The following is a 15,000-nucleotide window of genomic DNA, read 5'->3' as shown; positions in this document are numbered from 1 at the left end:
ACAGGAAATTTCTAGTAAATCTTGTTTTGGGTGTTTTTTATATGGGGGTCATCACTTATCAAGTCCAATAGGCCACTCGAGGATAAGGGTTAATGGGTATATTTTGGTTATTGTGATTTTAGCGTAGTAAACATTACTGGGAATTTTGTAAATTGGATTATTTAGGGGGAGGTTCAACATGAACTTGTTTATGTTGGACTTGAAGACAATCAGATTGTAGTCAGTTGGAAAGCAGGCAAACGAAATAGAATTCCACAGGCGTGCAGTTCTAAGAAAGAAGTCCTGTTCATGGAATCTACGTTTGGGTGTAGGCACAGATAAAGAGTGTGGGAAATTGTTGATAGTGGTTTTGGCTAGACGAGTGCTTTTTGTGAAAGTCTGGCGAGGGGACAATAGATTGAAGCTCAGCTGAGCATTTGCCATGAAAATAACGATAAAGCAGGTATAGGCTCGCTACGTATCTTCTGTGGGAAAGATGTTGCAGGGAAGAGAAAGGGAGATCCTCTACTAAGCTACGAAGTCTATTTTGAACTCTGTCAAAACAGGATCAGCTGCTTCTAGCAGCTCCTGTCCAGATGTGGCAACAGTACTTCATCGTTGGCCGAACTTGGCTTTTATATAGGTAGAGAATGGCATCAGGAGTGAGATATCTACTGGAGCGATAGAAGGATCCTACCATTTTTTCCAGCGACTTTGGCAATGGATTTAATATACGTGTTTATTTCAGATCGGAAGTAAAGGTCAAGCCCATAAGCTTGTCAAACATGAAGCCTCCCCTAGACCGGAGTTATTCATTTCGACTGATGGCAGCTGGGCAACGGAGCGTTGATGATGTAAAGATAGAAGCTTGGTTTTAGATGCATTAAAAGTAACCAGCCACTTTTTCCCCATTGTACCACGTGCTCAAGATCAGAGGAGAGAGAGTCAGAGAGAACTTGGTCGTTTACGGTCTTCGAAGTGCTACCATAGATGGTAGTGCCGTCAGCATAAATGTCTACGAATGATCTAAGGGTATGGTTTGGAAGATCATTGATGAAGATGAGGAAGAGAGTTGGACGCAGGATGGTCTTTGATTATTTTAAAAAAAAAAAACGAGAATTGATAGAACAAATGAACAATCCGTTTCTTGTCGGTTCATGTATCTAAACAAACAAAAGCAACAATTACACAGAAACTTTGCTAGCAGGTATAAAAAAAATAAAATAAAATATTACCTTTTAATGATTTTAATTTTGTTAATTTATTTATTGCGGACTATTATTCTCATCTTTCTTAGTTGTTTCACGACGTTTCGGCGAACTATTCCTCTGACCTTCGTCAGGTGGTAACCGCGACGGGATAGGAACTCCGAATCTCCTAACTGCATTCTCAGCAATTACTGACATCCATAGCTTTTGTCGTGTCACCACGTTTGGTCAAGTAAACCTCTGACCGGCTTTGGGTAGGATTGAAACCGCTATATTCAGACAATTCTCACCTGGAACCGTAGAGATTCAATGTCTCTATCTACTGCGCCACTAGCCCCAAATAATTGTTGAGGATGCAGTTAGGAGATTCAGAGTTCCTATCTCATCGCGTTTACCATCTGACGAAGGCCAGAAGAATATTTGTCCGAAACGTGGTTGAACAACAACTATGAAGATGAGGATAACAGTCCGCAAAAAGAATGAATGCACAAATGATGAAGCCGCATCTCCAAGGATTCCAAAAAATAAAAATTAAAAAAAATATATATAATATATAAAGTTATGCATTTGTTGGTAAAGGTCAGATATCTCTTCATTCATACATAAATCACGACATACATACAAATGGAAATGTTTCCTTTTCAATGCTAAAATGCCCTTTGCAATGTCCACTTCAAACAGTCTTACATCAGTATATTGACGACCACCTGATATCCAAACTTGTCAATTTGGAGCCGGACATCTGAACAAGAGAAAAACGATTCAGTCGGGAGAGGGGAAGAGAGTGGGAAGATGAGGATATGAAAATCCTTTCATTAATCTTATGAGTAAAAAAAAAACAACTAATAAAGATGAGGATAACAGTCCACAATGAATAAATTAATAAATAATACACGTCTCAATGATGAATTCCAATTAAATAATAATTATAAATATTACCTGTTTCAGATGACTGATTTGTAGCTTTCTTACTCCTATGACTTGTTTTGTTTGTCTGTCATACTTAAGACTGAAATAGAACCTTTAAAGGATAAATCATTCGGTCTGTCACAACTTCTTTTTGAATAGTATCTAGATTTTGACTGTGATAAAAAAAGAAAGAGGGCAAATGGAACTAACCTAACCCTTCTTCCGGTTCTGACGTTATTTAATTATGGCTATGAATAATTAAAAAGAAACATGTTAGAATTCCTTCTCACTAACGACGCAGTTAGTACCAAACTCCTTTTAACTTAAACCATCATTTACAGCAGCAACTCTCAGCGTCTACAATCTCCCTCGCCTGTCAAAAAACCGACTCCCTGTTCTCACTAATTCGTCCTTCTTATAGTCGCTATTCCTCTCATGTGTAAATTAATGCCACATGGGTATAAAGAACCCATATACAAACAAGTTTTTCTTTCCTTCTTTTTCCTCGATCCTGTCACGTGACAAGTTAAACAGAGTCGCTGCAGATTACGTGAGTAGAATCTTCTATTACATGCTCGGTTGTAAACTGTGGCTGGGGAAAAGTGGACAGCCTGCCTTCAGCTTGATCGCGGTGTATCATAGTGCATACGAGCACGTGGAAAAATAGCAGCAGCAGCAGCGAAATTAGCAAATTAGTAAGTGTACGCGAGTTGGTGCGACAAGAAAAAGAAAAAAAGAACACCACTCGAGCTCGGGCGAGAAGAAAAGTGCGCGTCGAAAGAAAATGGGCGTGTAAAGTCGAGGACGAGAATGGGCCGGCTGTGGCCGGCATGCGGTCGAATGAAGAAGAAAAGTGTATACCGGGCGAGATGTACGATAGCAAGAAACTTTTAAATGGTGCTGAGACAAGAGAGTAACGTTAATAAACGATTTTGTTAAAGAAAAAATGCCGACCCAGATTTTTCTTTCTTTCTTTCGTGTGTGTTGTGTGTAACGGCAATGTAACAGCAGTCGCTACTGAACTTAACACGATCTTCATATCTTTTATGTTAGCCATCGTGAATTCAGATCAAAAGCTTATATAAAAAAAAATAATTACACTTTTTTTATTGTTCACAGGTTTATTCATAAGTCTAGAAATCGAAAGTTTGTTGGTTGTTTTTGTTTTACGGCATTTCAACCCTTTTCAGGTTATTTAATGCTGAATCCAGTAATTTTGAAGAATAATTTTTTAATAGAGTATATTTGTTTTTTTAAGTCGGTTTCTATTTAACCCACAGTTGTGACCCTAACAGGTACTACCACTCCGGGTCAGAGTGGACTTGGGAGCAATGGCAATTAAAGAGTGGCTCTACACTCCCCAAAGCCCGCCAGCTGGGGCCTCACCATTGGATATAGTTTAAGGTCATATCCAGGACCAGAAATCGAAAGTAGTCAACCGTTGGTGCTGAAAGTACTTCCAAATTTCCTCTCGATAGAGGTAGGATAAGAGAGGGGTATACTTTCTGACCTCTGAAGTAAACTTCTTCAGACCAAGCTCCAGAATAAAAAGGAAAGACAGATGAAAAGTGTTAGCGATCTTACCCCCCCCCCCTCCTAGTTCTGAGGTCATTTACGGCTTGAGCGTTAACACTGGCTGGGGGGGGGGGATGAACAGCTTGCCTTAAACATGATTGCAGTTAAAACGAACAGGATACTGACTTTCTGGGAAGAGAGGGGAAGGGGTCGCGTCTTCCCACATTCGCCATTATACAATATAGAGGCACATGGCTAACAAAATGTTCTAAACTAATATTAAATCTGTATTTAAGACTAGAAAAGATAAATCTTTAAACGAAGTAAAGGTTGATAAATACGACACGTATCTAGAGACGAGTAACCTAAAGATGGATAAAACTAAAATAATTTGAGCTGATATAAAATTCCACCATATCGGATCTATTTATGTTAACACAAATTCTTATGATCCGTCTTGAAGTCTAAGTCTTTCTTCAGGTGAACCTTGGAAAACTCGAGAATCTTTATGTCGAACTTGGTAATCTGTACAGAATTCCAAACGGAACCCTTTATGTAATCTACAGGAGTTGTTTGTTCTCATCCTGTCAGCCATGATCGGGTAGAAGCCCTAAATAATTCGTAATTATATTTTTAGTGTTACGCATACTGAGGACTGGACGTTTAATCTTACGAAGACTGTCATTTAGAACTGATTATAGCTTAATACTTTTATAGGTACCCGAATTCGACGTAAAAATTCACAAGTTTCTTAAGAGGCACATGAAGAAGAGAGTGATGTCGACTGAAACGTTGTGAAAATGGCATCCAGGATGAGAATTTTAGTCTGAATAATTTACATAATACAATTCATCAATCCTCATCTGAAAATTTCGAAAAATAATGTTCTGTCAAACTTAAGCATGGGAGAGTAAATACTAAATAAAAATCTCAGACAAAATGGAAAATTATTTCATGAAATAGTGGATAAGTATGTTAACAGACTAATATAAATAAGAACAAAAACACATCATTAAAGCTAGACTAAGATGTTTCGGTCGATTCTTTCGATCATATTCATTTGGTTGAATGAGCATTTATTAAAAAGGAACCCGCATTTTACACAGTGGGAGATAAACCGAGGAAGCGGGAGAAGCAGTTTTTGAAAAGGAAGAAAATCGATGATGTATGTAGCGGTGTGGGTATTTGAGGAGAGTGATGGACCCAATCCATTACATACAGAGTCAATTTTCTCACCCTTCCTTTACAACCACGTAAGACTCTTTTTTATCTCTCATGTTTCATCGTATAAAATGTTGGGTTCTGATTAATAAAGGTTCTTCCGAGAGAGTAAATGCGAAATAATAATTTCAAACAAAATGGAAAATTGTTTTATGAAATATTGGTTAAGCAAGAAACATGCCAGTAGAAATAAGGACACAAACACATTATTAAAAATGGACGAAGATATTTCGGTCAATTAGTTCGATTATTCATTTAGGAAATGAGATTTATTAAACAGAGCTTTTATTTTTTTACTCACGTTCGCCCAAAACAAGGACTATCGCCACTTGGACGCAAGGGGCTACTTAATTAGAACCATGCCTAAGTGAGATTAGCAAGATGTTGGTTTACATTACATTTGAATTTCTGCATATCAGTACAGTCAGAGAAACAGGTAGCTGGAAGGGAATTCCAAAGTCCAGCTATTCGAGGGGAGAAGTTATTAGAGTAGAAAGCCTTCTGGCATCTAGGGACCTCAACAGTGAATGGATGCAATGAGTTCATCAGAGTACATCCCGTTAAAATACTTGTAAAACAGACACAGGAATGCAAAATTGCGGCGATGTGACAGTGGTTGTAGACTAGTTGACAAATTGGAACCTATTACATTTTACACGGTGAAGCATGGAAGATAAACTGCAGAAACGGAAAAGCAGTTTTTAAAAGCGGGGGGGGATATGGGTTGGGAATGTGAGGAAATGTGTTCAATTCATTGTATACAGCGTCTATTTTCTCTCTCCACGCCTTGCAATTGCTTTCACCGCCAGCCCCGTTTTATTTTCCACGTTTAACTGTATAAAATATCGAGTTCTATTTAATAAAGTTTATTTTGCCAAATGATTATGGTCGAACAATTAAACGGAAATGTATTGGTCCAGCTTTAATGATGCGTTTGTATCCGTATCTCTATTAGCATGCTGGCTTACTTATCCACTATTCCAAACTAAGCATGAGAGACCGACTCCAAGATACAAAATAACTATTCAACCGGTCTGAAAACCTCACTCAAAATTCGATGCTTGCTAATTACATGCAATCAATACATTTGCGCTCGTCATTCTTTGACAGGACGACAACATGAAGACGCGAAAAATACGTACAAGAATTTGATGTCGATTATGTCATTTTGAAATTCAAGATGTTTTCATTTTTTTTCTTCTTTTTTTGTATTTTGTTTTTTTTTATGTTTTTTTTTTTTTTTAGTTTTTTTTCTGCAGGAAGTCAGTTCTTTTAGAAGTCGCTGCCAAGAGATATTAACAAACTAACGATATCTTCGAGAAGAATTTGAATCAGAAAAGAAATGTTGTTTGGAAAAAATATGTACACTTACATTATAAGTAAATGAAGACAGACAATAACGTGAAACATTGTCAAAAAGGCTTTGAAAATATATTGAGAAATATTTTCTAATTAGCTTTCTGAATTATAGCTAGCTAATTATGGTTAAACAGACTGAAATATACAAAGTTGTATGAATATATGTGTGTGTGCAAGTATATATATATATATATATATATAAAGTCAAGTATATATATATATATATATATATATATATATATATAACTACTTCATTTACTCACATAAAATTAATATACGAAAGTATAGATTTATGCGTAAACTTTAAGTATTTACTTCAAAAGTGCTCAATACGTAGGTAGAGCTAGTTAGTAATTTATATATATTTTATAAATTACTACATATATATATATATATATATATATATATATATATATATATATACATATATATATGTATGCATATATATTTATAAATGTAAGTATATATATATATATATATATTGATGCAAGTATATATCACTAAAGTTAAGCAACTTATTGGCTAATACCAGATGGATAACTATTTGAGAATTATAGGCGCTGTATGTGCTTTCTGCTTATCGCAGCATTGTTTACAGTCGCCCTGAACCTCCCCTTGCCACTAGTATTAAGCAACGCCGTCTCAAGAGAGCTGCGGTTGTAGATTGCGCAACTCTTGCCACAAAGGTTCCACGTACAGCCACTCTTACAGTGGGTACCCATAGTGTGTTAAGACTGAAGGAAGCTACCACATCTGTACATACGTATATATATATATATATATATATATATATATATATATATATATATATATATAAAGTGAACATGTCTGTCTGTCTGTGTACATTTCCCTACACAATAACTTTGTGATTTTTTAGTCTACAGACTCGAAACTTGATATACAGGGTACTGAGTTGTTGTTTTCATCTTTATTGGCTTTTGTTTTTCACGACGTTTCGGCCACTTATTCTGGCCTTCGTCAGGTGGTAACCGCGACGGATAGGAACTTCGAGTCTCCTAACTGCATTCTCAGCAATCGCTGCCATCGTAGTTGTTGTCGTCTCACCACGTGTTGGCCAAGTAAACCTCTGGCACGTTTTGGGTAGGATTGAAACCGTTATTTTAAGACAATGTCCATCTGGAACCGTAGAGATTCAACGTCTCTATCAACTGCGCCACGGGCCCCGAAGGGCGATCAAGGTTGAGTTCTTTGATCTTATAATCCACGTTTATTTATTATCTGATCTTCCATAGTCGGGTCCATACCGATTGGTATATATATTATTCCTTAATTGGAATTCATTTTTGAGATGAGCATTATATATATTAATCTTTTTTTTTTATTTCCGACTATTATTCTCATCTTTATTAGTTGTTGTTTTCATCTTTATTGGTTATTGTTGTTTCACGATGTTTCGGCCAACTATTCCTCTGGCCTTTGTCAGGTGGTAACCGCGACGGATAGGAACTTCGGATCTCCTAACTGCATTCTCAGCAATCGCTGCCATCCGTAGTTGTTGTCGTCTCACCACGTTTTGGCCAAGTAAACCTCTGGCACGATTTGGGTAGGATTGAAACCGCTATCTTCAGACAATGTCCATATATAGATATTATTTAATTATTGGAATTCTTTTTGAGATGAGAAATTTGTATATTTTTATTTATTTATCTATTTGCGAACTACTATCCTCATCTCTATAGTTTTTTTTTTCACAACGTTTCCGCTAACCATTCCTCTGGAATGGCTAACCATTCCTCAGGTTGTTAACCGCGATGGGATGAGAATGCTGAATCTTAAACTGTATCTTCAGCAATTACTGCCTTCCATAGTTGTTGTCGTCTCACCACGTTTTGGCCAACTAATCTTCTGGCCGACTTTGGGTAAGATTTAGACCGCTATCATCAGACAATTCTCACCTGGAACTGTAGCGATTCAACGTCTCTATCAACTGCCAAAGTTATTGTCGTCTCACCACCAACTCACACACACACCCACACCCACACACACACACACACAAACATATATATATATATATATATATAAATTGAATTAAAAAGATGAGGAATAAAAATTATATATAACTTCATTAAATCCTCAGATCAATTAGGACGAACATGAGAGGTAAGTGGAAAATAACCACCTTAGGCCATGGTATTTCGAAGCTAAATGCTTTTCATCCGAAGAGGCGAAAACCTGGCATTATAACACAAGATCGGTATATAAAAACGGCTTAAGAGTATTTAGATTAGAATTGAAAAAAAAAAAGAAGAAAAAAATGGGAGATGGGGAAATAAACCTTCACAAGCCGGGTTTTATATGTATACCCTTATATAGCGTTATAATGCCGGTTTCCTCCTTCTTCTGATTACAATCATTTCGAAATGCCATAGTCTAAAGAGGTTCTTTTCCACGTTCCTCTCAACTTCGTCCTTATTGGCCTGATGATTTAATAGCTGAATCCACTGTGAAAAATTTCCCCCACTCTTTATCTGTGCCTAAATCAAAACGTGGATTCCGTGAACAAAGCTTCTTTCTTAGAACTGCACGCCTGTGGAACTCTGTTCCGTCTGTCTGCTTCCCACCTGACTACAACTTGGATGTCTTCAAGTCCAACGTTAACAAATTCCTAATGAACCGCCCCCTTAGGTTAACACTTCATCAAATCTCCACACTAACGTACTGTACTTGCAATAACCCTTATCCTTGAGTGGCTTCCGGGCCTTGATAAGTGGTGACCACCTTGTAAAAAAAAATATTCCCCATGTTTTTTATTTATGAATTTCTCCTCAACCGAGTAAACCTTTGCAATATATATATATATATATATATATATATATATATATATATATATATATATATATATATATATAGGGCACGTCGTCCGCATGCAGGATGGCCGAATCTAAAAAGACATCTTGTATGCCGAGCTCTCAGCCGCCAACAGATAACACCGGCAACATCAACTCTGTTAACCTCGAATACTATGCTGCAGACCGTGACTCCTGATGGGGGGGGTTAAAGTCAAGAAATGTGTCCGGCTGAGTGAGGAGAGAAAAAATGAACAGTTGGAGGAAAAGAGGGACAAGCGCAAAAAGGACAGCAGCAGCGGCATCGGTAGAGCATGACAGAGGGTATCCCTGCGGGATGTGCAACAGAATCTGCCCCTCGCGCATCGGTCGGCTCAGTCACAGCAACAACTACCACCACTCATGACAACCTTCGGGAGCGATTCTATCTAAACGGAAGGACGCCAACATATATGTGTGTGTGTGTGTGTGTGTGTGTGTGTGTGTGTATGTGTGTGTGTGTGTGTGTGTGTGTGCGTGTGTGTGTGTGTGATTTCTTTTTTTCGCTTTGATCAAGTGGGGCTCTCTAAACTGAGATTCCATTAAGACATGTCCGCATATATATATACATATATATATATATATATATATGTATATATATATACATACATATATATATATATATATATATACATACATATATATATATATATATATATATATATATATATATATATTATGGTAGTTTGGGTTTGTTTCCTAGAAATACATCCACTGAAACAAACATGTGTCTATCAAAAAAGTGCCCAATGCGTAAAACAGAGCATATTATATCAAATTAAATTCGTCCATACAAACAAACGGTTACATATGTGTATACATGTTTTTGTAATTTCCCGTTCCAGAAATGTCACGTCGTCAGGCCATGATATCGAAATTATTACAGAAACATGTATGCACATATGTAGCCATTTGTTTGTATAAACGAATTGACTTTTATATATATATATATATATATATATATATATATATGTGTGTGTGTGTGTGTGCGCGCATGCGCGTGCCCGCGTGTGTGTGCGCGCGCGTTGGTGAGAGAAAGGTAATTGTTCTTGTAAGTCAGAACTAATTAGATGTAAACAAATCTGTCGTTTTTTTTTCTTTTTCAAGCAGAAACTTTGATGCAAACATTACAAAGAAATTTTCAATAATATTTTTTTCAAACTTTTAATCACACTTAATTTTACTAATTATTTAAATTTCTATTCATTTCTTATATCAAAAATACTTCAAACCAAAATAAAAGATAAAGCATCCTCTGTAAAAAAAAAAAAAGTTTGGATATCTGAAAATTTTAATTAACTTTTTTTATTTGACAATCACATGTGGTGTTGGTTTCAATCATTTTCATATGCAACCTCACATCTTACGGGGGGCTCTGCCTGTCCGTTCATTTATCAGTCTGTCACATTTCTCTTTTGAGACATCGTTTCGTTGATCTGTCTCACGTGTTGGTGTGTAAGGTGTTAGCATAAGTGATATGAGTATTACTAGTACGCCTCTGTTGGTCAGTTTGGACCATATGTATCAACTCAGTTGTCCACATTAAAAACTAGCTTTGTGTCTAAATATGCCCACGTGGGGAGGCAATTAAATAGGGAGTGTATGTAGGCATCTGTCAGCCATGGTCGACCGTGAGTATCATCCCAGTTGTTCCCATTAAAAACTGGCTTTGTGTCTAAATCTGTGTTACATTATCCAGGAATCAACACGTAGTGGCCTCAGTCGCAAAATAGACAAAGAATAAAAAAGAACTTTAATCGCCTTTTTTTTGTATAATGACATTTATTTTTTTCATTCTCTCATTTACCGCTGTAATGTCTCTCACGTGATCATATTCTTTAGCGTCATCCACGCCTCTAACGTGATCTCGAACGTTCTTCCCGTCTCTAACGTGATCTCCCCTGTAAATCATTTATTTTTCCCTACCGGTAATGTCATTTCGAATGCATTTGCATACGCACGTCCACGATATATTATACGTGCCCTCATGGGCAAGCAATTAAATAGGAAGTATATGTGACTCTTACCAGGGTTTACCATGAGTATTATCCCAGTTTTATGTATTAAAAACCGACCTTGTGTCAAACTAAGCCCTCGTGGGGAGGCAAGTGGAAAGGAAAGAAGTGTATAAAGGTCTCTATAACTCATTGTGTAGTATAAGTATCATCTCACTTTAAGAACTGGTCTTGTGTCTAACTCTGACCTCGTGAGGAATCAATTAAATACGTACTGTACGTAGGCTTCCATTAGTCAGTGTCAACCATGAGTATCATCCCAGTTGTTTACATTAAAAACAAACCTTGTATTTAACACTGCCCTCGTGGGGAGTCAAAAAAATAGGGAGTTATGCAGTCTTCCGTTGGTCAGGATTGATGATGACTATCATTCCAATTGTCCACATTAAAAACAGAGCTTCTCTCTAACTCTGTCCTCGTAACGACACAGTTAAAAAGAGACTGTACCAATGAGGGTTGACCTCGAGTATAATCCGCGTTGTCTGATTGGTTGGAGTGTTGATAGAGGTCAATGCATGAGTGAGAGTCTCAGTTTGCATGTGTGCTCTGTTCCTGGACTGCTAATCTCGTCACTTTGCTTTCTGCAGACGAACCACTATATGGCGACTTGTATCAGTTTCCCTTCCCCAGAGTTAAGATGTTTGATCAGAGTTCCTCTTTTACTACAACTACTACTAATAATAATAAATATAACTAGCAGGACATGTGGAAATTCCTTAGGGGAACTCATTCATATGTAATATATTGATGTTGGCATTCTGTAGATGTTCAGTGAAAATGGAGATGCTCTGATATTATTGTACCTATTTACTATGCCTCCCCACGGGACAGAGTTAGACACCAGGGTCGTTTTTTAACGTGGAGAAAAGGTACAAAAATAAAAATTGTCTCAATCGTGAAGGATTTCTCCTCCACCGAAAGAGAACAAGAAATAGAAGTGCAGCATCTGAAGAACAGATGATATTTATTTGCTCCCCCACCGAGCAAATTAGGCACAAGGCCAATTTTTAATGTGAGGAGTGAAGGGAGGGGGAAGGGAAAAAGGGGACCAGCTCCCGTGAGGTGGGAAATGGGAGCTGGTTAAAGGTCAGGCATGTGGGGTTGCCCCCACATCTGGTCTTTGCTAGTCATAGCTAGTCATAGCTAGTCATAGCCTGCAGTATCTGTCGGAACAGATACTACACTTTGATCTTGACCAAAAGGCCAAGAAGATTGTTAAAACTGCAAAAGTATTTATCTAAGCTTGTAGGAACGCCCGGCATAGCCCGGTCATAAAAATGCGCTTAAATATGATATTTTAATTCTTGCAGATTTTGTATATATTGTTATAGAGTTAATGTGTTATCGATTTTTAGATATTAGAAAGTTGCGATTTACAAAATTAATAAAAATATATCCATATGACTTGGGTGCATCAACTTGAATCGAAACTGAAACCAAAACTTTGAATATATATATATATATATATATATATATATATATATATATAACTTCAGTCCCTTCAGCTATAATCATAAACGAAACTAAAACTTTAAAGAATCCTGTATAAAATTATTTATTAAAAAATAGATTACTAAAATGCCATCAGCTATAATCGAAACCGAAACCAAAACTTATGAAGAATTCTTGGAAAAATTATTTGGTAAGTCCACAACCGCTTGCTCTCTGCCGCTTGCCTGTTTCCCGCCTGACTTTAACTTGGATGTCTTCAAGTCCAACATAAACAAATTCCTCATGAACCGTCCCCTTAAGTAATGACACTTTATCAAATCTCCAATCCTAACGAATACTACAACACAATCCCATTGTTACTGTACACGCAAAAACCCTTATCCCCGAGTGACTTCTGGGCCTTGGTAAGTGGTGAGCCCTATGTAAAAAAAAAAAATTAAAAAATAACAATTAAACGACTCGGATATAAGCGTGACACAGAAAATAAATACTTAAATAACATACACGCTATCGTATTAATATATAGATTTTAATAGCTATTAAATAAGATAAGGTAAATATGGTCTGATAAATTGTAGGTTAAGATTAAAATGTAATTTTTACTGCTCTTTAAGAATTCAAGTGTTATTTTGACAGGCTTTGAGCTATGTGTTTCATTGAAAAAGAAAGCGCATTCTTAGTGATGTTTTTACAAGGGAGTCACCACTTATCCATGCCTGAAAGCCACTCGAAAATAAAAGTTAATGTGTGTACGGTTTTCAACGAAGCAACGATGTAGTAATTGTTATTGGTGGAAATTGGGTATAGTTTGACTATTTAAGGAGACGGCTCGACAAGAACTTGTTTATATTTGACTCGAGGACGACCATATTGTAATCAGGTGGAAAGTAGACCAGCGAAACAAAATTCCACAGGCAGGGAGTTCTAGGAAAGAAGCTGTGTTCATGAAATTTGCGTTTAGATTTCGGCACAGATAGAGAGTGGGAAAAATTGTTGATAGTGGTTGCAGCATGACGAGTGTTTTTTTTTTGTGGCGGTTTGACAAGTGGGAGCATAGGTTAAAGCTTAGATGAACACTTGCCACGAAAATAGCGATAGATAAAAGAAGGCTCGCAACGTCTGTTCTGTGTGAAAGAGGCTGCAGGGGAGAGAAAAGAGCATCACCTGCAAGGTTTTAAAGCCAGTTTTAAACTCCAAGAAGGATAGGAAGCTCCGAGCAGCTCCGAGCAGCTCCTGCCCAGGACCTATTTGGCGCTTATACAGGTAGAGGATTGCGTCGGAAATGAGATATCTTATGAAGCGGATCGAAATGAATGTTTCTGTTTAGAACACAACTCAACAATATTACTTGATTTTTGCATTTTCTTAATTTGTAAACTTCAATTCAAGCAATTATATATAAGAATATATAACAATTATTTTATGAAATCATCCGTAGGTTTGGGATAATGCAATGTAGGTGTCAATGTATTATGAACTAAGTCACTATGGAGAGGCATGTAAAGCTTCCTTATTATGCACCGTGGTGCGTCCCTGACTAGAGCAGGCAATTAATCGATTTGATTAGAAAATAGGCAATTTCACCGATATCGATGACAATAAAAGAATTGGAAGTGTGAAATATTTATTGATCTTCATTTACTCTCAGGAAACGTAGAGTTTCCCTGCTAGTATATATATATATATATATATATATATATATATATATATATATATATATATATATATATATATGCATATATATATACATAAATATAATATATATGTATACATATATATTATACACACATATATATATGCATGCACATACCACACACATACACACACACACACACATATATATATATATATATATATATATATATATATATATATATATATATATATATATATATATGGCGATTAAGATGCACTGAATATTCCGCGTTTCATCCACTCTAGGACTCGTCAGGCTTATATATATTTTATAAATTACTAACTAGCTCTACCCACGTATTGGGCACTTTTGAAGTAAATACTTAAAGTTTACGCATAAATCTATACCTTCGTATATTAATTTTATGTGAGTAAATTAAGTAGTTATATATATATATATATATATATGTATATATATATATATATATATATATATATATATATGTATATATATATATATATATATATATATATATATATATATATAGACGGCATAATCACGTTGACACACTGATTCTCGTCAGATCACCGAAGTTAAGCAACGTTAAGCCTAGCTAGTATCAGATGGGTGACCAGTTGGGAATTCTAGGCGCTGTATGTGCTTTCCCCTTATCTCGGCATTTGTTTCCAGTCGTCCTGGACCTCCACTTGTTACTGGTATTTAACAATGTCGATTCAGGAGAGGTGTGGTTGGATATTCCGCAACTTTTGTCACAAAAATTTCACGCACAGGCACCCTTACAAGGTGTATCAATAGTCTGTCAAGACTTAAGGAAGCGGTATATATATAATAGAACTCAG

The 15,000-nt window shown here is 36.5% G+C and overlaps 1 protein-coding gene and 1 pseudogene across 1 annotated transcript in view; one reads left to right on the top strand and one right to left on the bottom strand.

Moving 5' to 3' along the window:
* The window catches only part of LOC145261199 (neprilysin-1-like), a 1,350,287-nt gene that overhangs the window by 887,248 nt on the left and 448,039 nt on the right, over positions 1 to 15,000 (top strand). The window lies entirely within an intron of this gene.
* LOC145261422 (U2 spliceosomal RNA) lies at positions 12,094 to 12,267 on the bottom strand (annotated as a pseudogene).

Source organism: Euprymna scolopes, chromosome 37 (genome assembly GCF_053919585.1).
Source record: "Euprymna scolopes isolate OS-2025 chromosome 37, ASM5391958v1, whole genome shotgun sequence".
In the NCBI taxonomy this organism is placed as follows: Eukaryota; Metazoa; Mollusca; class Cephalopoda; order Sepiida; family Sepiolidae; genus Euprymna; species Euprymna scolopes.
This window is presented reverse-complemented; position numbering and strand designations above follow the sequence as displayed.